The sequence below is a fragment of the Notechis scutatus genome, chromosome 3 (assembly GCF_049901735.1).
Source record: "Notechis scutatus isolate UNSWTSFEM ecotype Mainland chromosome 3, rNotScu1.2, whole genome shotgun sequence".
In the NCBI taxonomy this organism is placed as follows: Eukaryota; Metazoa; Chordata; class Lepidosauria; order Squamata; family Elapidae; genus Notechis; species Notechis scutatus.
In genome coordinates, this window is record NC_142011.1 from 27,688,388 (window position 1) to 27,712,396 (window position 24,009).

General features: G+C 36.9%; 1 long non-coding RNA gene and 1 pseudogene across 1 annotated transcript in view; one reads left to right on the forward strand and one right to left on the reverse strand.

Moving 5' to 3' along the window:
• The window catches only part of LOC148131122 (uncharacterized), a 114,353-nt gene that overhangs the window by 4,942 nt on the left and 85,402 nt on the right, over nucleotides 1-24,009 (forward strand). The window lies entirely within an intron of this gene.
• LOC148131123 (uncharacterized) lies at nucleotides 7,285-10,282 on the reverse strand (annotated as a pseudogene).

The following is a 24,009-nucleotide window of genomic DNA, read 5'->3' on the forward strand; positions in this document are numbered from 1 at the left end:
AGTTTGCATGCTATTTTATAAACTGTAAATTGGTTTAATAAAGGCATTACTTCAATATTAATTTGATATCTTTTTGCTTTGAAATGGTATCTACTGCAACATGAAATGAAGTCGCTATATGAGCAGCTTTTTGAGGGGATTAGAAAAACTATGCAGGGCAATGCTTTTCAGTGACCTCTTGTTATTAGAACTGTATGGTGCCTCCAGATCAAAACCCATGACATACTGGATTACAAAACAACAACAACAACAACAATAAAACCAGCCAACTTTAACTCAATTCTCTGTACATCTCCCGTTTTTAGTTTATTATTTATGATTCAGGGGAAGATGGGAAGCCATAAATATCTGCAAAGACAACCAATACCAATATAGTTGCTATTCTGTTTGTGGGATTCCTAGAAGTATGTGCTTTATCATGTTAGAAATAAGATGCCAGACTCATCCAATAGTATATTTGCAGATGAAAATAGGTAACAGCCAAGCTTTTGCACTGATCTTTGTTCTTTGCCTCCTCCCTTTGACATAGAGACAAATGCTATTCAACTTTTCTCTACAAGGTAAGTCTAGCTGATCTCGGAGTGGGTGTACATAAGCTCAAAATATGGGTCACTAAGGATCTGATCATGATATCTTGGTACTTCTGTGGGATGGGTTTGTTAATGACTGTTTACCATTGAAGTTGTGCAGCTAATAAATTTCAATCAATCAATCAATCTTAATTCTTGTAGACAAAAAAAAAGAGATGTTGGGATCTGCAGTCTACAAAATTACCTGTGATTACTACCTGGGAATTGGACTTGGGAAATTTTAAGTATTATTAATTGCCATCCAACTTAGGTGGCCATCCATCTATCCAAGAAACCTGGGGTAGCAAACAAAAACAGAGGATCACATTTTTTAAAAAACCAACCAACTAAAACTGCATTGAATCTCAATAAAAACATGAAGTCAATAGACACAATAAGGCTGAATCTGATTAATACTTATGTAGATGGAATTCCTCCATTGAATTCAAAAGCTATAGACTAGACTAGATTTTTTAAAATCCCCCAAAATGGCATATTTCTGCAGGTATCCATGAAATCTAAGAGTCAAGTTTCCTAAAAGGAATTTTTTTTTTTTACTATCTAAGAGTTTTTGCATAATGCAACTTCAGAAAGCCTGCATTATACAAAATTGAATTATTTTGTTTGATCACCCAGTTTTACAAGAATGATCATTAAGAGCCATAGAGAAATGTACTTTGCTGTAAATTTCAAACAAAAGAGAACTGCTAACAAGATTTTGACACAGTATTAACCAAGATTAGCAAGAAACACAAGTGAAGAACTAGATAGAGAGACAATCATCAATTAACTGATTAACGTTTGCATTAAAATATTCCACTTTTTTTTTTTAAAAAAAGAGTTGATTAGCAAGTCAAATTCCCTGGTAGAGATGGCTGGGTGTGGGGAGAAACTTATTACATTTAAAAAATCATGCTTATATGTACTTGGGAATAAAAACTTTCTGGGTTAATAAACCTATTGGGTATTAGCTTGCTGTTTAGGGCTTTCTCACATCTGTATTATAAATATATATTCCAGTAAAAGGTACTGGGCCAAGGAGAATTTTATTGCATTATAGCTAAGGATTTATAGCTTTTGAGAATCTGGACCTCAATCTGGTGATGAGCCTGTCATTCAGTGAAACCTGGGAATCCTGAAAAATGCAGATTGAGTGAACCGTGATTCACATCACTTGGGGAAAACAGGATACAAATTCAGTTTAAAATAGCAATATAAAAAAAAGATATCCAAGGGCAAACATTTATTCATGGACATTTTCAAATTTAACTGTATTCCCAGCTGATCTTGGCCACTCTCAGAAAGTTAAGCAGGGTCAGACCTGATCAGGGTATGACAGGAAAGCACCAGGAGATCCCAGGGTTATAGGCCAGACAAGAAAATTGAAATAAAGATCCCAAAAGAAGACTAAGACAAATGACTTAAATACTGTTGTCAAGAAATCTATATGGACATGTCTGAGATATTACAGGAACTGAGCTTGACCTGAATGAAACTTTCCTTCCAAAGAAGTGTGGTTAAAGTTGCAGCCTCACTTGGAAGCAAATCCAAAGAATCAAATGGGACTAATTTCTGAGCAAAGAGAGGCTTAGGAAGCATTGTGGCCTTAGAACAATTGGGCACGCTTATTATGGGGAAGGGAATAATCTTGTCAATATTTGTTTATGGGAGTTTAAAACTAGAAAGTCTGCACAGAAATTGCACAGATATTTTCTCACTGCATATTCAATACAGCTATAACACAAAACTGCTAACTGATTCTTAGAAATCAGTAGAGACAGTATGTTGTGTCTGGCTGCTGTCATCTACTGGGCATCCAGAGGATTGCAGCCTAGACATAGTAGCCCTAGGACAGTAGTGGATGATTTTGAGTATAGCCGAAGAATCCATCTTCTGAATAACTAACTAAAGGAGTCATTCGTCTTTCAGTGCTTTCTTTCTCTTTCCTCTTCTTCAGTTCACACGATTTTTTTAAAAAAAATCTTATGATCTAAAACTTTACTTCTGCAATGATCTAACAGAGGTCCCCAAACTTGGCAACTTTGAGACTTGTGGACTTTAACTCTCAGAATTCTCCAGCCAGCTATGAGTTTAACACTACTTCTCTGTTACTGAATTAAAGTGCTATCTAGTCTTTTGTTAATAGAAAACAATGCTATCATAAAATTAGCCCTCTAGGTTGCCTCTATCAATCCTCCATGCTAAATACTGTCATCCCAATTTAACCAGTAAATAGAGATATGCAAATGAGAGGGGTTTTTTTTGGGGTGGGGGGAAAGGGGCTTTCCTGTCTTTTTCATTTCACCATGCTACCAGCCAGAAAAACAATATTCATCAGCTGGGTCACTGCAAAATGAATTGATTGGATCTGATGATGTTTCTGCATCATCTGAGTCTCTGCTTTATCTTCCTTAGTGTGGACCGATTGCCCTTCCTCAAACACTCAATGTGGCATCAGAAGTCCAAAATAATGTGAAAGAAAGAAACACACAGTATGAGAAGATCTTAGTTAATGTGCCTTCAAAACAGGCAGGCTAAACCTGAGCAGGACCAAATTCTAATTAGAGTTACACAGAAGGTAAAAAAAAAAAAAAACCAGCCCTAGAGAGAAGGGAGACAGATCTGCCATGATAACACAACAAATTATGTCCGGTAAAGAGGGATAAGAGAAACTGCCTAGCCTGCTGAGCTGGTGGGAATGATAGAAAGTTAGAAATGCAGGGAACAGGCAGTCAATATATTCAACATTTTTCTTATTTCCAGGTTAGCACAATGAGGAAAATTCCTGTTGCATCTTGTGTAAAGACTCCCAGTAGCCTCTGTTTTTTAATTGTGCAAATATGTATCCTCTTCTTTGCAAATAAAATATTTTAGGTCTGCTCTTCTCTACCTGGTTAAAGTAGAAAGAAGATGTTTTCTAAAATGAGTGGGTCGGGAAAGTGATGAATATAAATGCAGTCTAGGATACAAAACACTAAAAAAGAACTAATACTGAAAGAAGGTGGCTATGGTGTGGGATACCTAAGGGGAGAGGCACATCTGTTCTTCTCCAAATGACTAAACATCTCTGGTTACACCTGCAACAGGTCACCTGTCCTCAAGAGAGACAACATGTCATAGATTGCACATTCATTCATTCATTCATTTATTCATTCAGTTTCTATAGCTTTGAAATGACATAGAAACAACGTTGGACACAAAGAAGAAACACTATTTTTATTCTGATACAAAATTGTAGGGCTGGTAAAAGTCATGGCTGGGATGAGAAGAAGCCAACATATTGCAAGAGGAACTTTGGGTTGCCAGGCATAATGGTGCCATTGTGAGTAGGGTTAGGGTTTCCAATTTCAGGGAGCTCAATGAGTCTTACTTCTGAATAGCACTGCTTCCTCTGTAAATGTCAGCTTCAACATGACACCCTGCAGGTAATGATGATATTAGTTTTAATATAGCCACCAGTCCAGTGGACTCTGATGTGCTTGTTTTATGTAAGAAACCTATATAACTTCCATCTTAACAAGAAATTATGGAATGCTTATGATCCCAGACAATTAAGAACAGCATAAATACAATTACTTTCTCCCCTCCTAAATAAACAGAGAACACAAAATACAAAATCTGAGGCTCCTGACATTTAATCTTCATCGGTATTGGATTCCACTAACAACCCAGCTCTAATAACTGTTGAATTTTTATAACCTTCTAAAAGGCTGTCTAGATTTCCAGGGGGGGCTGTTTCAAACGAGAAGGAATATTCCCTAGGTTCTATAAGATGGCATGAATTCACCGAGGGTACCTAAAGCATGCCCACACTGCTGGATTTGGTGAGATGGGCAGAAATGTGTGGGGAGAAATGGTCCTTCAAGCAACCTGCAGAACTTTAAAGTGATGAAGTGTACATGATGAATTGTACAACAATTCCCACAATCCTTTGTCTTGTTGGAGGAGGATTGTGATAATTATAGCAGCTGGATTGGGGAGAGTTAAATTAAATAAAATAGCTTAACCTATAGGGACAGCTGACTAAAATATACCCTAAATAAGTAATATATTGTTTGAAGAAGTTAGGACTGTTAGATAAACCACAAGAACTTCTACATTCTTAAAATGGAAGAAAGTTTTTATGTTTGTGAAGTATATGCAGGGCTCTCCAACCTTGGCAACTTTAAGCCTGGTGGACTTCAACTCCCAGAATTTCCCAGCCACCTGGCTGGGAATTGAAGTCCACCAGGCTTAAAGTTTCCAAGGTTGGAGACCCCTGAATTAGAGGACACAGGAATTATCATTTATGTTGATATTTGTCAAATTATATGATATGTAATAATACAGTATTTATCATTCAGGAATGGCCATAATTAGCAGTTGTCAGGGTTCCGACCAGTGCCCTAACACAAGAGTCTCAAGCCAACTAGCAATACAAATCCAGTCTTTTATTAGGAACACCATGTCAGCATTACCTAGGTGAAGCCAACTCTGACTTCACCCCCTTCGTGCCTTGCCTCTGACCCTGTTTCCCCCTCCCCCCAAAGTGTGTCACCCATCACATTCCCCAACAAATTTTGCGGGTTGCAGAAGTCACTCCCTCCAGGATTGCTGGTATCCATGGACTTGCTCAGCCAGACTGCATCTTGTTATGATTGAGGAATGCATTCTTTGATGTAGCTGCGAGGTGCGGTTTCCCATCCTCCCCTGCCTATGGCAACTCAGGAGCAGGTCAGGGAAGCTTTGTCAGTTAACAGCAGCATTAAATGAGTTGTGCTCCTAGATTTGATGAAACCCATCTTATCCAGAATTTATTTCTTATAGTAGCTAAGCAAGAGCTAAGTATCATTAGGGCAAGCTTATTAGAAATACAGACAAGTGAAATAAAAGAAATAAAAAAGAACATTGCCTCCCACTGCCTCCCTGGTAGTTAGCATGGTTTTTTTTTTTTTTTTTAAAGAGTTGTCTTTCTAATATATTTTATTTCCTCTTTCAGTATTCCTCTTGGGGCTCAAATGCAAAATGCCATGTTTCCATGTATTACATGTATTCCATTAAAAGATTTGTCTAGCTGGGAGAAGTGCTGCTAAGCATTGAGAAGGAAATTAAATATATAGAATGATAAGCTGCTGCTAAGACATATAAAAACAGTTAAATTAATAATGACTTATTCTGAAGAAAAAAATTCAATTTTACTGCCTATTATACCCTCTTTGCATGTAAAGTTGCTTTAATGCAGAATAGCAGCTCTTCAAAAATTCTGTTTTATTGGGATCAAACATTTGCGATATCCTGAGGCATGAGGAGCAAGGTATAAGGCAAAAGAACCACCTTTTTTGTTAAGCTTAATGCTCTCTGAAACAGAATGTATTTAAAACTTTTTATTGTTATTCCTGAGAGGAGACATGAGGGCATGGAAGTGTCTGATGCCATCAACCTTCTTCTATGACAGTGGCAAGGACTATTTCATTTATTTGGAAGGCTCATGATTCCATAATAGGGTAAAAGAATACCTTGGTTCCAGAAAAGGCAGAAGTTTTCTATGTTAAATGTCAGGTGTTCTTCGGTTGTCTAGGCTTCCAGTCACAACTCTATGTGACCCATTTACCAAGAAATAAGAAGACCTATAGAAATAGCCCAGTGCACGTAGTTGGTGTAAACATATAGTCTTTAGGAGAGAATTCCCCAGGCTATTTTGGCCCAATGGTCATATTTCAAAATTTATAAGACCGTGACTACCTCATAAGATGCAAAATATAAGGTTACTGTGAAATGACCAAGGTATCTTGATTCATTGAAAACCATAATGAAAAAAACAAGTTGAATTGAATGTAGAGACTTGTCATTCTATTAGCTCCTCCAATGATCAAGCTATGACTATTAACTATTGTCTTTAGTCACTATTGTCTACTTTTACATACATATGAGATCTGGGTGCCTTCTGTGTGACATTGTTAAGAATTGGTCCAGTGGTGAGATTCAATTTTTTTTTACTACCGGTTCTGTGGGCATGGCTTGGTGGGTGTGGCAGGGGAAGGATACTGTAAAATCTCCAGTCAGAGGTGGTATTTGCCAGTTCTCCCAACTACTCAAAATTTCCGCTACCGGTTCTCCAGAACTGGTCAGAACCTGCTGAATATCACCTCTGAATTGGTTCTTTCCCCATACTTGAGTCTTGAGTTTCCTTATACTCTGAAAAGTAAATTTATGGTACCCCTTCAGAGTGATAGTAGTCTTTTTCAAAATGTTGCCCAGTGTAAATAAAAATAAAGCACTATCAATAACAATCTAAAAAATAACAAGATTTACATCTTGCAAACTGAAGTTGAAAGAATTTGAAAGAAAACATCAGTCAATAATAATTAGAGCTCCTAGAGCCATACTAAAGAAATTCATATTACATATTTGGAGAATTCAGATTTACTTGACCATTGACTTGAAAAAAACAAAACAGCTATACTCCTCAGTTTCTAGACTCTTGGCTAAAAACTGAATTTTTAGAAAATAATCTACAAAATTATATTTCATATGAATTAAATGTTGGATGATGATGATGATGATGATGATTGATTATTATTATTATTATTATTATTATTATTATTATTATTATTATTATTATTATTATTATTATTATTATACTACACAAAAAACAACAGTGTACACAACAAACAAGATGACTATGCTGAGTTTCGTATCACAAATCGCTAGTTGAACACTTCCTAAGCATTTAGGACTATGTGTTGTATCGGCAGATTATGCGAGCAGATCCCAGTACGATCCCTTCTGCTTCTGACCAATGGTGATTTTGTCAGCGCCAATTGTTTTCAAGTGCAAGCTTGCCTAGGTCTTTAGACAAAGCACCCAGTGTGCCAAGTACCACTGGAACCACCTGCACTGGTTTATGCCAGAGTCTCTGCAGTTCAATTGTCAAGTCCTGATATCTGGTGATTTTTTTCAAGTTGTTTCTCGTCGATTCTGCTGTCACCAGGTATGGCAATGTCGACGGTCCACACTTTTTTCTTCTCCACAATCGTGATATCTGGGGTGTTGTGTTCCAAAACTTTATCAGTCTGTATTCAGAAGTCCCACAGTAGTTTTGAATGCTCATTTTCGACCACATTTTCAGGCTTATGATCCCACCAGTTCTTTGCTACAGGCAGATGGTAGTTGTGACACAAATTCCAATGGACCATCTGAATGACTGTGTTGTGACGTCTTTTGTAGTCAGTCTGAGCAATTGTCTTAAAACAGCTCAGTATGTGATCGATGGTTTCATCTACTTCTTTGCAGAGTCTGCATTTGGGGTCATCAGCAGATTTTTCTATTCTAGCTTTGATTGCATCTGTTCTGATGGCTTGTTCTTGGGCCGCAATTATTACTATTATGACAGTATACACAGCAAACAAGATAACCATGCTTTATTAATATTATTATTATTATTATTATTATTATTATTATTATTATTATTATTATTATTATTATTATTATTATTATTATTATTATTATCCTTGCTTATATCTTTTGCAATTTTAAAAACATTGCTAGCTTCCCTGAATGTACAGTTGAGACAGACCAACGGGTACAAACCCCCCCCCCCCAAAACTCTAAGTAACATAATGTGATATCAATCAACTGAACAAATTAATTTTCTTTCATGGAGAAATGTTTACAACTACCATGTCCAGACACAGTGTCATACCTGCAGATGTGAGGACAAAACTATGATCTTAGTTTGAAGTATTCAATTAATTTTTAAAAACTGTTTGTCTATGCATATCTGTAGAATGGGATTAATATAGGGTTACAGAATTAATGAAGGTGAATACTGTTCACAAATGCTATTAATATAGTGATAAAAGGAACCAAACACTACCAACCAAATATGTCTTATTTGAAATATAGAAGAAGTGAAATTCAGGTTAATAGTTTGTTTGGTTTATAAAATGAGAAATGACATAACATTAGCTGACATAACTGTAGCTGCAATGAATCACTATTATATTTTCCTATTGTCAAATATTTAATAATTTATGTTACTAGTGCAGCCAAAGCACTTTGCACATGCCTCAATATACTGCTACCATTATTATTTTATGAATTCTTCTAATACAAGAATCATTATCTCAGAATGAAAAATAATTTCGAGGCTAAGTCATGGAGATTCTTAATCAAAAGTAAACTCTGCGTAAATGTTAAACTTGTAGTCAAAAGAAGGCTCTTTGATTATGCCATCCCGTTCCATAATTTATGAAGTAATTTGGATCAGTCATAAACATAAGAGAGTTATCTTGTCTCTGACACATAATGTGAAAATGTTGCTCTAATAAATCAGTGTAACCTTGATAACTTTTGTCTCTTCTTTAATATGTATCCAATTGTTCTTTACAGTAAATACATTATAATTAGTCCTGAATAATGTTTATGAACATAATAGCTGATAAGAATGGGAATTTTTTTTTGGTTTAGTTTCATCTTCTACATGATAAGCAAAAGAGATTCTGCTAAAAATAAAATACAAGGTAAATGTGGCACTTAGAGAGTTAAACAAGTTCTCAGAATCCAAGTAAATATTTAAATGAATTGTTCCAAGACTAGGAAGGAGAATAAGAAAGTCTATCAATTTAGCTAAGTATAAATTACAGAGCTTTATATTAGCTGTCAAATTATTTTTGTCCTTGTATTCAAGTACTCCATTCCTTTGGTAATGCTACATGTGATATGCAGATATATGTCTTGTTTCAGGCTTGGCAAGTAATTAAACTAAATGGTTTAAAAGTTTGCATATACCATTTTTATCCAGCTCCCAGAAGAGACAAGTGACTTGATGGTTATTATAAGGTACAGCTTCCATCCAACCTCCTTGCAAATCAGAATGAAGGAATGAATAAAGAAATAAATCTTATATTGTACTGTATTCACAAAGAATTCTAGATATCTGGGACAATGCTATTCTTTTTTAAAAAATTCCTTGTTATGGAAGGAGTATGTCTTATGAAAATCAGTTACATTTGTAGAAACAATCTATAGAGTTAAAATAGAATTGCTCTCACTTATCAAGGTTTTTCCTGATATCAAAATGTTTTAGTGGAGAGAGTTCTTATTCAGTGGCTCAGCCTGTTATACTCTGATTCAAAATACTCCATTCCCTTTCTGCTTCTTCTGATTTTATTTTATTTTTTCTTTCTAAAAAAATCAGTAATATGTGTGTGCTATGCATGTTCTCCCCCCCTTTTTTTGGGGGGGGGGGGGTGGCTCAGCTGTAAATTAATAAAGTGAAAGCATATTCAGTTCTCACTGACTGCATCTTTCTATAAATCATAGGTTATTTTTCAAACCTCTTATTTAAGTAATGCTTCTTTGGCTACATAAGATAATGAGTTTGTTACTAGCAGATATTTGATAAATATTGCAATTTAACATATGATCATTTCATATTCCATTGTTTTTGATATCAACATATGTCCTTTCTCTTCAATACAAATTTTCATATGTTGGAAAGTTTCAAGTTCCAAAATTAACACATGCAGGTTTATTTATACATATTAATGCTGTTTTTCGTCACAAGAGCTCAATGTTAGGCACTGAAGCAATGGGGGATTTATCCCCATTAAAAAAAGTTAGATAATTTAATCCAAAAAGAAACAAAGTGTGAATGAGAAGCCACTCCTGATTAAAGTCACAGGATTTTTCTCTCTTTTACCTAGAATCAGTTCCAAATTCTTTTTCAACATCTTGTCCAATTATCAATCACCTACATTTGAAAATGAAATTTAAAATAAAATGTAATGGCATACATGGAGTAAAATTGTGGGTTGGTGCTGTGAAAAGGAGGGAAACTGGAGACTGTAACAGAAGAGACAGATTTAAAAGGGTCTAGGTAAGTTTAAGACTTGTGGACTTCAACTCCCAGAATTCCTGCACTAACATGACTGGAGGAGGAATTCTGGGAGTTGAAGTCCCCAAGTCTTAAAGCTGTCAAGTATGAAGACCCCTGCTCTAGGACAACTCACTGCAGCCAATTCACCATGGCCAACTTGCCTTAGGACAACTCAGCATTGGCAACTCACTGTGGGACAAAAATTACACTAATATAGAAGAAATGGTGGAATAGAATCATGAAAGAAAGGATGCAAAAAGAGAAATGGATGCAAAGTGAAATGCAAATGACAACAAATTAAAATAAGTTAAAAATTATTTCAAATAATTAAATTGAATTGTTGAATTCACTTGTGATGAGTTGTCTTGCAGCAAGTTGGCCATAGCAAGCTGGCTGTGGCGAGTTAGCAGCGGGTGAGTTGGCAGTGGCAAGTTGTCCCATTCTGGTTTAAAAAAGGCAATTAAGAAAATTAAAAAGAAAAATGGAGATGGTGGGAAAGGAGATGATGGTAGGCTGGGAGAGGCAGAGGAAGTGAAAAAATAGAGCAATATGAAGTAGAAGGGATTTGGAATTAAAAGAAGAAATTATGCAGGTAGTATAAGAGCTTTTTCCAACTTGTATCTACCCACAGCACAGGGAAAAATTTATGATATTGTGTTTGTCTTGTCTCAAACCAATGAATGAAGTAAGCTTGAATTACTCTTACCTGTACTAGTGCTAAAAGTAATTTTTTCTTTCTTAAATCATCCAATGATAGCTTCAAGTGTGTAAAATCTGTTATGCATCGGCATATCTCATATCATAAGTTCAGTCAAGTGACCAATAGTAGCTGACATTGAAGAGACATTTTCTGGCTATTTCAGACTGAGCACAGGATCCTCCTTTTGTGAACCCAAGCCCCATTTTAGATGAATGTAAATGGCTTCCTACTATGCACCCTATAAGATGCTAGGACACCAGGATGTTTTATGTAGTCTATGTAACGATGGAAGAAATTGGTAGCTGCTAAATTGAAATGATAATTTATCAGAATGGCTCAATGGTATTAGATAGCTCAGCCAACGGTACTGTTGTAATTGTCTTGCTACATTTGGATTGGTTGAAATAGCACACAAGTGGAATGATAGGAACATCTCCACATTCCCTCCTGAAAAAAAAAAAAAGAGGAATCTTGACATAAACATTTGTAGGCAGAAAGACATACAGAAGGCAGATCATAGATAGACAGATGACAGATAGATAATGATAGGCAGGCAGGCAGACAGACAGACAGACAGATATAGATAGAAAGATAGTTATGAAACCATGGAGTGCAGTAGTTAAAATGCAGTATTGCAGACTAATTCTGCCCACTGCCAGCAGTTTGATCCTGACCTCCTCAAGGTTGACTCAACCTTTCATCCTTCTGAGATCAATTAAATGAGGACCCAGATTATTGGGGACAATATGCTACTCTTTAAACTGCTTAGAGAAGGCTGTAAAGCACTATGATGCAGGATATAAGTCTAAGTGCTGTTGCTAGATAGATAGATAGATAGATAGATAGATAGATAGATAGATAGATAGATAGATACTATATTCAATAGCAGTTATGACAGAATAGGAATAAGAGGAGTGGCACAGGAAAAGCCTAGGGACGATGGACAGATTCCTGCAGTTATTGCTACTCTATTTTTTGCTATCATGCTGGAGATGCAGATGTTTTTCCTTCCTGGTGATGACATGCTGAAGTGGGATAATAGCAAAACTGGAGGAAATCTACAAAAGACATAATCAGGGCAGCACCAATCAGCAGCAATATGAGACAGATGTAATAAAGGCAGGATGGGGGACAGCAAAAGTGATAGCTGATTTCATGCCAGTATAGTTTTCTGCTGAGTCACAGGTGGGGAGAGACCATAGTGGGGGAATCCCCTAATTTTTGTACAATCGGCCAAAATGAATCACAAAATAATATTTCACAACAAGTACTGAATGAGAACTGTATGAAGTAGACAGTAAAGAAGTCCTGTATTAGTATCTTTTGGTCTGTTTCTTCAAGAACCATACACCTTTATGAGAGAGAAAAGTTTGGAGTTTCCAAGATCAAGTTTTTTTTTCAAGTTTTGGGCCTGGTACTCTATGAAACCTTTGGAACCATTTTCTAAATTACTTGTAGTGTCTTGTTCAGCTAGACAACATTACTGAGAACTAGACAAACATTAAATCCTAACCTAACTGTATATTAATTTTGTAATTTTATTCAATGAGAATTAATTACCCCCCAAAAAACCTCTGAATTTTCCCAAAAGGCAAAATACTTATATAATAATCCTCTTCATTATGAATTCCTTACTATTCTTTTCAATACTGTCTTGATGGGCTTACACAACTATTGCTATGTCTGATTAGTCTTGCAAAGATGCTATTCTCCATAACAAAATTCCCATATCATAACACAACACAAGACAACAAAATGCTCACCCAATGTATCCAGCTACTTTAACTATACTAAAGCAAAGAAAGCTTACATTTTCTGATCTGCAGTTTATGGGGTTGTCATTTTTGTGAAGTAGGGGATGATGGCCTTGCTTTTTACCCAATTAAATAGCCATATGTATAAAGTAATAGAGAAAGAAACATTTAGCATTGTAATTCAGGGCAGGGAAGCACATCAAGTTCAAAATCCAAAGTTCTAACACAGAAGAACTTGGATCAAATGAAATATTAGCTCCTTTAGAGATTTGTTCCTTTGTTCAAAATGTAATGTGTAACATTTCCATCATTTTCTCTGCCTAAATTTTATGTAATTCTGCTTGTGGGGGAGATGTGTAGCACCCCTTCAACAGATCCAAATACCATTTTGGGAAACAATTTTCAGATGGGATTGTGGGGAAAAGACTAACTTTTTCTCCTTAGCTTTGTCTACTCCTCAAATTGCTGTTGCTGGGCTCTCTGCCCCCAAATTGGAATGAAGGAAGCGGGGGAGAGAAACCTTTTAACTGTCAGAAATTGATTTTTTTTAAAATATTTGGAAAACCAAAGAGTAAGTTTCTTTTCTCTAAAAATCACTGTTCATATATCAATTAAAAAAAGGAGGGGGGATATAGGGAATCCACAGCTCCAAAAATGTCCCTGATCTGGATAGATTTGTAAAGTTAGGTAGCTCTAGAAATGTCTGGCAGAGTATTTGATTCTTCCCAGTCTCATCTAAACATGCTGAAGGTGATTTGATGTACCTAAGATTATTTCACCTGTATTTACCTAGTCCAGATGCAATATTTTACAGAGAACTGGAAAGTGTTCTGCCAGCCTTTCAAAATTGTTTAGGAGACATTGATTGTATAAAATAACTAGGATCTGACAATTTATCTCACACAGTGGAGTTAAATGAGTTGCAATCAATATCTGCCTTGGCTGGAATCCATGTGGTTCTAGCCACCATATAAACCCCATATGACAGGGATGAAATGAAGAGACTTTTCATCAAAAACTCAAGACCTCCCAAGGAAAGGGTGCCCCTGCTTCACTTCTGAATTAACAGCTTAAGAGTTTCATTGCAAAACAAGACTGATCTGTGTTGGGCTACTGTAACTTTTCCAGCTGTGGATTGAAATAGCTTGATGAAGAAGATGCTTCTTCGTTAATTAATTGGTGGACCAGTTGAATTCATAGGTTTCCTGGGAATCTTAGCTGATGTTTTTAATTGCTTTCTTTGAGAGAGACAGACAGACAGACAGACAGACAGACAGACAGAGAGAGAGAGAGAGAGAGGTGAATAAGGTTCTATAAGGCAGTATCTTCAGAATTAAGCAAAAATCAAGGACACGGGTGTAATCTTAAAATGACAGGAGGGAAGTTCAAAAGTAATGTTAGAAAGTATTGTAAATGGAGTAGTGGAAGCTTGGAACCAACTTCCAATGGAGGTATTGGGTCAATTATCAGTAACTGAATTTAAACATGCTTGGGATAAACACATGTTTATCATCCAACAAAAATTAAAATAATAAATAAATAATAGTAATTAAGTAGTAAATATATAAATTACAAAGAAAGCAAAACAAACTCAAACCAGGTATTTTGCTGCCTTCAGTTTTCTGTTTCTATGGGGCGGGGGAAATCTCATTTTTCCGTCTAAGCCTCTTCCTAGGATTTCCCAAAGGCCAGTTGGTGGCCTGCAACTCTGGGAATTACAGTACAAATATACCTGGAGGGAGCTAGTGAGAGAACGCTGCTATAAATGTGCTTTTATCAAAGGGTGTCACAAGGGTTTAAACAGGAACACCTGCAGAATTACACATCCATGTGCAAAGATTAATGAGAAGGACCAGACCATCATTATAGTACTATAAAGCCAAATGAAGCAACTTTCTCAGGTGGCAGTTTTGGGGTGTGTGTTTGTGTGGCAATAATAATTGACCCTTTGAGTGCGACTTACATGTTCCTAAGCTACTGACGGTTGACTGCAGGTGTACTTTGCTGCTTTGGGCAGCACTATATTTTGAGCTGATCTGGGAAACTAGGCTATATATATGAAAGAACTATATATATGCCAAGGACCTAGGAATACTCATTTCAAAAGATCTAAGGCCAAGAACATTAAGAGTTGTTAACTAAATTTTGCAAAGCTTCTCTGGTAATATTGAACTGCAATCCAGGGCATACAAAACCTTCATCAGATCAATTCTTGAATACAGCTCATCTGCCAGGAATCCACACTGTATAACGGACATTAATACAATTGACCGAGTCCAGAGGTATTTCATGAGAAGAGTACTCCACTCCTCAGCTCGCAGTAGAATACCTTATGCCACCAGGCTTGAAATTTTGGACCTAGACAACTTAGAACTACACCGCCTACGGTCTGATCTAAGCTTAGTACACAAAATTGTCTCCTACAATGTCCTACCTGTCAATGACTACTTCAACTTCAACCACAATAACACACATTATATTATGTTAAGAAGGGGCAGAATTATCCACAGGTCTTAACAGAAGACAAAAAGAAACAATGCTTTACATTACAAGGTTTGGTTGGACATCGGGAAAAAAGTCTTAATGGTATGGAGTTATTTAACAATAGAACAAATGATTTTAGGAGGTTGCACCTTTTTATACACCTTCTTCTTTACTGGAGGTATATAAAAAGAAGCCGGGTAAACATTTGCTAGCAATGGTGCAATAGTGGGTTTATGCACTGAGCAGGCAGTTGGAATAAGTAATCTCCAAAGTCCCTTATGTCCTAAGAATCTATGATGTTATAGAGTCTGTGAAGATAGAATCAGGAAGCCTGTAGCTTATCACAGTTTCTAAATTCCTTCCTAGGTTGTGTTGCACAACAGAATAACTTGGTCTATTTAACTATTGTTGAGGAAATTACATCTGGCTGGATTCACAACTACATAAACATAAATGGTTTGTAAACCAAATTCAAATCTTACAATGAATTAAATGACAAAAAGAGAGGAAAAACTACAATTTGTATTAGTCCTCTCCAGCAATCAACCCCAAATAAGCAGGAATTAAACCAGACAATCAAGTAGAGAACAATATCCTAAACAATGAAATATCATGACACATCCACCAACAAATCCCACACTCATTACCTCTGATGATGTTACCTAGTTATTATTATTAGCGTATAGTATTGTTACAGTAGCCAGGAGACCATAATGCTATTGCAAGGTCCAATTATAGGAAATGCTTGTATGTTTCCCAAGGTGTGCCACAGGAGAGTTGGCTTCACACCAGAGAGAAAGATGAGAAGCTCTTCCTGCAGCATCACCCAAGACCCCCTCCCTTCCCAGAGTTGCCTTGGAGCAGGTGCCACAACTAGGAAGGTTCAGAGCCATTAGGAAGCTGACTGACTGCAGCTCATCTCCCCACTGAAGTGGTACCTATCTACCTACTTGCATAGAACCTGCTTTCAAACTGTTAGGTGGACAGAAGCTGAACCAAGTGATCAGCGCTAACCCTGCCACACAGAGCTAGGTTTGAACTGCCAGAGCTGAAACCATCTCCAGTGTCATTAAGCCACAGAGTCACCACGCCTGTTCTGCTACCTAGTAAACAAGCTCAAAGAGCACCGGGCTCTCCACTGTTGAATTCTGAATTATATGATTTCTGTTTTGTTCAAAATCTACTAGTTTGTCTTGCAATAAATGGGCATTTTGCAACTGGCCATTGTGTTTCCGTATCATGCTCCCAATCTCTCTATATAAAAATGTGTGTGTGTGTGTGTGTGTGTGTGTGTGTGTTCCAGCATAACTCTGGAACGCCTCGAGCAATTTCAACTAAACTTGGTAAACAGATGACTTACCCTCTGGAAACAAATACTGTGGGTGTAAGACATCCCTAACACCGCTTGGGGTGTGTGTGCGCCTTAAAAATGACTTCTACTATATAGCATAGTGGACTTGCCATGGTAATGGCTTTACTCCAGTACTCCATAAGGGGGCTCCCTCTCAGCCCTCCAAGGAAACGTCAGGCAATTGGCCAAGTGCAATGAAAAAAATGAAACACCAGCATAGACAAGAAACTCCCAAGGAGAGGAATAGAAGACTTGAGATGCTGCGCCAGAGATAGTACAACAGCGCGAGTCCCAACTACAACATTTTCCTGTCTAATACAGGATTGGGATAAATAAATACCCAGGCAATGCTGGGTTATCGGCTAATGTTCCAAATATACTTGCAAACACAAAAGAGATATTAGTCACTGAGATGCTTAGTGGTTATTCTCCTTGGCTGCTTTGAATGGGGCTGCAGGCTTTCACCATCATCTCCTGCTTAGGGTGGGGGATTGGACTAGATGACCTACAAAGTCCCTTCCAACTCTGATTATCTGTTTCTTTATTGAGATACCTATCTGTTTCTTTATTGAGATAACTATTTGGATCATCCTTTTCCTTGGACCAATTTTCATTAAGACTGTTACAGCCATGTTCAAAGCAAACATGGATGAGGGTGTGTCTTTCTTTCTTTATAGTCTGTTGTGTATCAGTAACCACAATCAAAGGTCTGTGAACTACTTGTAGGAGGAAAGAATGGCATGGCTGAGCCCTTGGAGTGAAAACTACCTGTGCAGCTAGGTAGTTATTATTACAAAGACCTACATTCAAATGGACACCTGTTCCCATTTCACCATTGTCTGTGCAAAAATAAGCAAACGTGCAAATGCCTTTATTGTCAAGTGTAAAGGAAAAAGGAAGATAAAAATAAACTTCTAAACCTATAGCATGAGGGATGTGACAAGGGAAACGAACCTTCCCTACTTTTCTTCTCTACACAAGACAAGTGATAAATAAAATTACATTTTATTTAAAAAAAATATTTAAAAAAATTACAGCTTTACAAGTGATAAATAAAATTACATTTTTTTAAAGGAACAAATGAAAGCGTAAAATTCCTTCTGTTACTCCAAGTTCAGTGGTGGGATTCAATTTTTTTTACTACCAATTCTGTGGGCATGGCTTGGTGGGTGTGGCAGGGGAAGGATACTATAAAATCTCAATTCAGAGGTGGTATTTGCTGATTCTCTGAGCTACTCAGAATTTCTGCTACCAGTTCTCCAGAACTGGTCAGAACCTGCTGAATACCATCTCTGTCCAAGTTGTGACATATGAAAATGCAGCAAGTAATGAAAAAGAAAAATACAGCTGTTAAATTCATAGAAAAGCCATTTAAAAAAGATTTCCCATAGAAAACTATAAAGTACAATTAAAGATTATTATTGATATGGCCTTAATTTAGAGGAACTTTGTTATAAGGTAGTTTCAAGTTGCATAAAAGCATACAATTTACTCAGCATGTACAGAGAACATAAATATCTGAAATAATAATCACCAGAGAGAATAACTGAACATCACATGGAAAAAGAAATTGAACACTATACTGTGATTCTTTGTTAACTTTTACCTATTCCTATAGAGAATAGATGGCCCTTGGACACATGACAGTTTTGTACAAATGTTATTAACTAGAAAATCTTGTTTCCTGAACAGTACCGCTTAAACTGGGGGCTAATGGGATATAAGGCCCACCAGTTTCCAGCCTCTTATTCAACCATGTCTGCTTAACCTTTGAAAAACCAAATCATTATTTTCTTCAAGCAGGAAGGAAGGGTTGCCAGGATCTTTGTGTGCATATATGCCAAAGCCCTGTGCATCTGCTTGAAAGAAATATATTTGAAGACTGAACTGGCTGCTTGCTGTCAACCTGAGGAATTGGCAGGCAGTGAACAGGAAGGTGGGGGCTTGCCCTCCATCCATTACAGAGGAGAGTTTTGAGGATGGAGTAGCTTATTTATCTTTTTCTCTTTTTATTCCTGTGACGAGGAATTCTTCCCAGCTTCAGAGTGGGGTAATCTCAAGTGGCAACATTTGCCTAATCTCTGACATAGAAGCAAAGTAGAGTCAGTCCTGTTATTAGTTGGATGGGAGACTACCACAGAATTATGGAACTATAAAGGATATCAGGAAATTGAAAAAAAATCCTGAAAAAGACAGTGGGAAGCATTCTACATTCTTGTGAAGAACAATATTGAGAAATGGCCATCTGGTAAACCCACGCTAAGATTGAGAAACTTTATCTTATCTTTGGAGGGTGTAAGAGAGATCTAAGGAGTGTGACAGTTTTCTAACTAAAGATAATCCCATTTTTGTTTCTATTGCAAGGAAAATCTTACAAAGCATCAACAGTGCAACCCAGGGCAACCCAACCCGCCAGCCTCTTCCTTGTAAAGCAGTTGTTAACTGCTTCTTTAATTCTTCAGCTTCTGGTTGGCTGTAGTGTCCACATCTTTGCCATTGTAGTGCCTTCATCTTGTTTTTCCAATCCTTTTTCCTCTGCTGTTATGATAATTTTCTTAGATTATAAATCTATAAATAAGAGCTGTCTTATGGTAGCTGTTTCAAACCGAATGTATTTAAGAGGAGCATTATTGAGTGTATGTAGGAGCTTTATTGAGGGACTGAAAAGAAAGCGAGAAATGCTTAGCAAAACTATAGATTGCATGTAAATAAATTCCACTGTTGAAGATGGATGTTGTATGTAGTTCATGGAACAAGAATTCTTCACTGAATGAATCAAGTCCCACCCTTCCCCCGTCTGCTGAAACTAAGACATCATTTTTTTTTTAATTAGATGGTCATCTATCAAGAAGAGAAAGCCTAGTGTTGCACTAAAATAATTGACAGTTTGATAGCTATGAAACAATTTCACTCCTACAAAATGCATGGCTTTTCCAATAACAGTAAGTGCAATAGGTAAGGTTTTATGTCAAGGCTTGCCTTTATGACAAAGATGATGGAGATCTAATTTCTGCCTGTAGCCACCTGAATTTCTTTTAGTCTCAAGCTTGCTGTCCTTCAAACGATTGCTAATCCAGTCATTTCTTCCCTGAATAAACGAGCTATGAATATGCATATCAACCAGAGTGGAGCATAAGCTATACTGTCACCTTACATCCAGAAGGTCATGAACATAAATCTTCTCAGATGCTAATATTTCATCTACTTGGGCTACATATCGAGTTCCTTTCCAGTTTCCAAACACAGTAAGAAAAAGAGATCATAATTGGTTAGAAGCTTTCACGTCTTTAGTCCCAAGTGATTCTTTCTGAATGAAGTATGGAATGAAGAAAGGGAGAGGGTAAAGTTAAAGAATGGGGTTAGAAAGAAATTAATATGCCAGACAATTGCTGGTATCTCATTAGTCACTTATATGAGTGGAAATGTTATGTCTTTTCCAGGAGGCTGACAAACGAGAAATGGGAGTTTTATAAATTCATACATGACCCATTTAAATTACCTTTCAATAAACCAGCTCCTCGTTCCTTCGTGCCAACCCCCGCACAACCACTCTGTTTTCTATCCAGAGAATACATGCAACAAACTAGCAAATAACTGAGATTATTAGATTGGTTTTAGCAGCTATTTGTCTTCCTCTTAAAAGGCTGGCTAAGTATAGCAAGATAGCCTTGGAAAGGTCAGTAAGGTTTGAGTTACAGCCCAGCCTGTCCCAGTGGTATTTTCCTGATTCATTCCTCTATTTTCATTCTCTTTCATTCTCTTCTCTCTTGGCAAATTTAAATCAATAGGATTCCCCTCTTTCAGGACCTGGCTTGAATTCAGAGCTCTTCCTTTTATTTTGCAATTTCCTCTGCAAGACAATCTGTCTCATTCCTGCATCAGGGAAATTTTTGGATTGAGGCTAAATCAGGAGACGTCTTGGAGTCTTTATAGGCATAAGGCGATTGTGAAAGCTGAATGTTCTCCTTTAAAGGAAAAGAAAATTATTGTTCTTTTCTGTAAGTCAAGAACCATCAAGAACTATCTTTAACACATCATTATTTTGCTCTGCATTAAACATTTACTTATGTTCTCTATATGTCACACATTTGCTTTAAACATCTGCGCGATTGTTTCCATTAAGTTCAGAACCAGATTTGTTTGGATATTAACTGTAGTGCAAGTAGAAGAATTATCGCTGTCTTCTTTCATAGATCATTTTCCCGTCTAGTCCTTTCTCTGATACAATAGGGAGTCTCTTCATGTACTTATGACAGGCAGTAAGTTACTCCCCAATGAACAAATAATATAGTAGCTTATTCATCATCTAGGCCGCTGCTGGTTAACTAATCCTCTATGTGAGTGCAACTTTGCAAAGTCTGGACTGAGCATGAGAAATACAGAATGAGGCTACATGTAGATGAAGTTAATTAAACATTATTCCCACTGAAATTAATATAATTTAAAGGGAACCTCTACTTCTTAGGGCTTTGTTGCTATTCACAAACAGCTCTGGTCCTGGATGTTAGCTGACTCTGAAAGTTCAGTTATTTTTTTTCCAGTTCTGCTGCAGTTTATTTGCAAACACAGCAAAGTCAGCATTTTCTTTCCAGTACTGTAACTCTGCTGAGCTTGTGGGCAGTTAATTCTCCAGTTGGTGGGATTTCTTACCTGATTGCGCTTCCCGGCTTCTGGAGTCAAGGCAGCCATTATTCTCTCTTTCTCCCCCCACATCCCTCCAAACTTCAGCATCCTATTCTTGATGCAGTTTGTAGGCTTTGTTTGCATGTGTCCTCCACTTTGGAGGGGGGCGGGGGGAAAGCACTTGTTCCACAGAGTATCATTTCAGCTTCACAGCATGCAAGAAGCTATTAAATACACATTTCCCCATAGAACAATTACCATATATATATATTTTTGCAAAGGTCCAAGAAAACAGTCACAAAGTAATGTAGAATACGAGTAGTAGTTGGCTCGTGCAATTTTATATAATTTGAATGAAAGTGAGAAGATTTTGTTCAAGCAATGGAATTTTATTCATTAGGTGGGTTTTTGTTTAAACTTCTATGGTCCAGTAGAAGAGCCAGCTGGGTGACCTTGGATCAGTCACACACTCTCAGTCCTGGAAAAGAGGCAATGGCAAATCACCTCTATAAAAATCTTGCCAAGAAACTTTTTGAGGCAGTTACCAGGAGTCAAAACTGACAGGAAGGGAGGGAGGGAGGGAGGGAGGGAGGAAGGAAGGAAAGAAAGAAAGAAAGAAAGAAAGAAAGAAAGAAAGAAAGAAAGAAAGAAAGAAAGAAAGAAAGAAAGAAAGAAAGAAAGAAAGAAAGAAATTGGCCAGCAAGTACTCATTGACTTAACTCCCTGTGTTCTCAACATATTGAAGTTAGCAGAAGCAAGAAAATTGTTTTATAGATTTGAAGTATTCTGTTATGGGCAAGAGGGACTGTTTTACCTGCCCCCCTTGCCCATTGTTCAGGTAATACGCTAGTGAGGTTTCAGGCTATTTACAGTACTTTGTAACTGTTTTCTGCTTTCCATTAGGCTTCTACAGAAGTAGTACTACTGCTACTTCCAAAGACAAGTTTTTCACTTTGATATATATTTTGGACAATTTCTCCAAATTGCAGCTCATTTTAATAAAATTTACTAGTTGGAAAAGGTGCTACCAGACTCTTCCTGATTCTTTTCCTTCCTTCAGAGAAATTGTCCATCAATCGGGGTAAATTCCAAAAGACTATTTATGTGCAGTTCCAATGTTGCTCTTTGAATAGTAGAATCCATCTGAATAATAGGGCTGATTTGTGGTCCACTATATTACTAGAAAATACAGAGCAAGGGAGGCAAATGTGCCACAGCTTATGCTATATTCCCATAGAAGGCATTCTACCAGTGGCCTTCCTGGGTCCAAAAAGAACTTATGAGTCAGCTTGCAATATAGAGAATAAATTTGAGCAGGTTTCTCAAATGTAGAGAAAGACAGGATGCTTTTTTCCTATCCTGTCATTACCTTTTGAAGGTGGTGTCCAAGATTTTCTCATACCCTTATATAAAACACTTAATTTATTTTTGGGTTATATTAAGGATAGAAAAACAACTTATCAGTATCTAAAAGCTACTAGCTATATTACAATATTAGCTGTTAAGCTGTCTTGGAGCTGCCAAATTATTATGGAAACTGCATAGTTTCCCCCCAAAAGACAGTTTAACAATGTATTTAGGCTCAATAACTGAAATGATCTAACATAACTACAGTACAAGCAAAGGGGCCACTTCAATTTTATATGCTGCTATTTTTTAAATTCAAATATGCATAATGAAAAAGAAATGGAAATTGAACTATACTAACATATTTATCTACTCTGCAATAGTTAAGACAGGTGATATGATTTAGCTAAATAGAACCAAAAGATACCTGGATGTTATTGGCAGAGGGCAGAGTAGAAGACCAAGCTTAGATGTGTTGAAGATCTGTCCAGAGGGAGATTTTAAAAATATTAGTGTATGGATATTTTTTTTTTTTACAGAATCAGTTTTTCAAATATACTCTTTCTTAATGGAGTGGGGATGACATGGGTTCCTCATCAAAATACTTCCTATCACCTAGAAAATCAAATCATGTAAATCTTTATTATGGTCATTGATCAGCATAAGGGCTATATCATTAGGAAGAAATATTAAAATTTATATAAATGAAAAAGCTAAAAATAATATAAGGTAGAAAAGGCAGAAAATATGAGGCTCTAAAACAGGCATCTTCAAACTTGACAACTTTAAGACTTGTGGACTTCAACTCCCAGAATTCTTCCTCCAGTCATGTCAGATCAGGAATTCTGGGAGTTGAAGTCCACAAGTCTTGAACTTGGCAAGTTTGAAGACCCTTGCTCTAAAAGGAACTTTAAAATTACATGCACACACATATACAAGGGTCAATGTCGATTTCTGGACTAGTTACTGCAGTTATCTTGGCAATATTTCAGAAGTGGTTATTATCTGCTTCCTAGGACTGAAAGAGAGTAACTGACCAAAGTCACCCAGCCTGCTTCGTACCTAAAGATGGTCTTGAACTCATACTCTCCCAGTTTCTAATCTGATGCTTTAACCACTCTGGCTCTCAATATACATGTCTATGGAGATTCTCAGCTATCTAGGTCATGGTTGTCCCAAAGGTGCTTTTTCAAGGGGCAACTGGACTTCCTGTTTTTTCTTTGAAGATGTTTCTCTTCTCATCCAAGAATCTTCTTCAGCAGCTGAACAAGTTTCTTGGATGAGAAGAGAAACATCTTCAAAGAAAAAACAAGAAGTCCAAT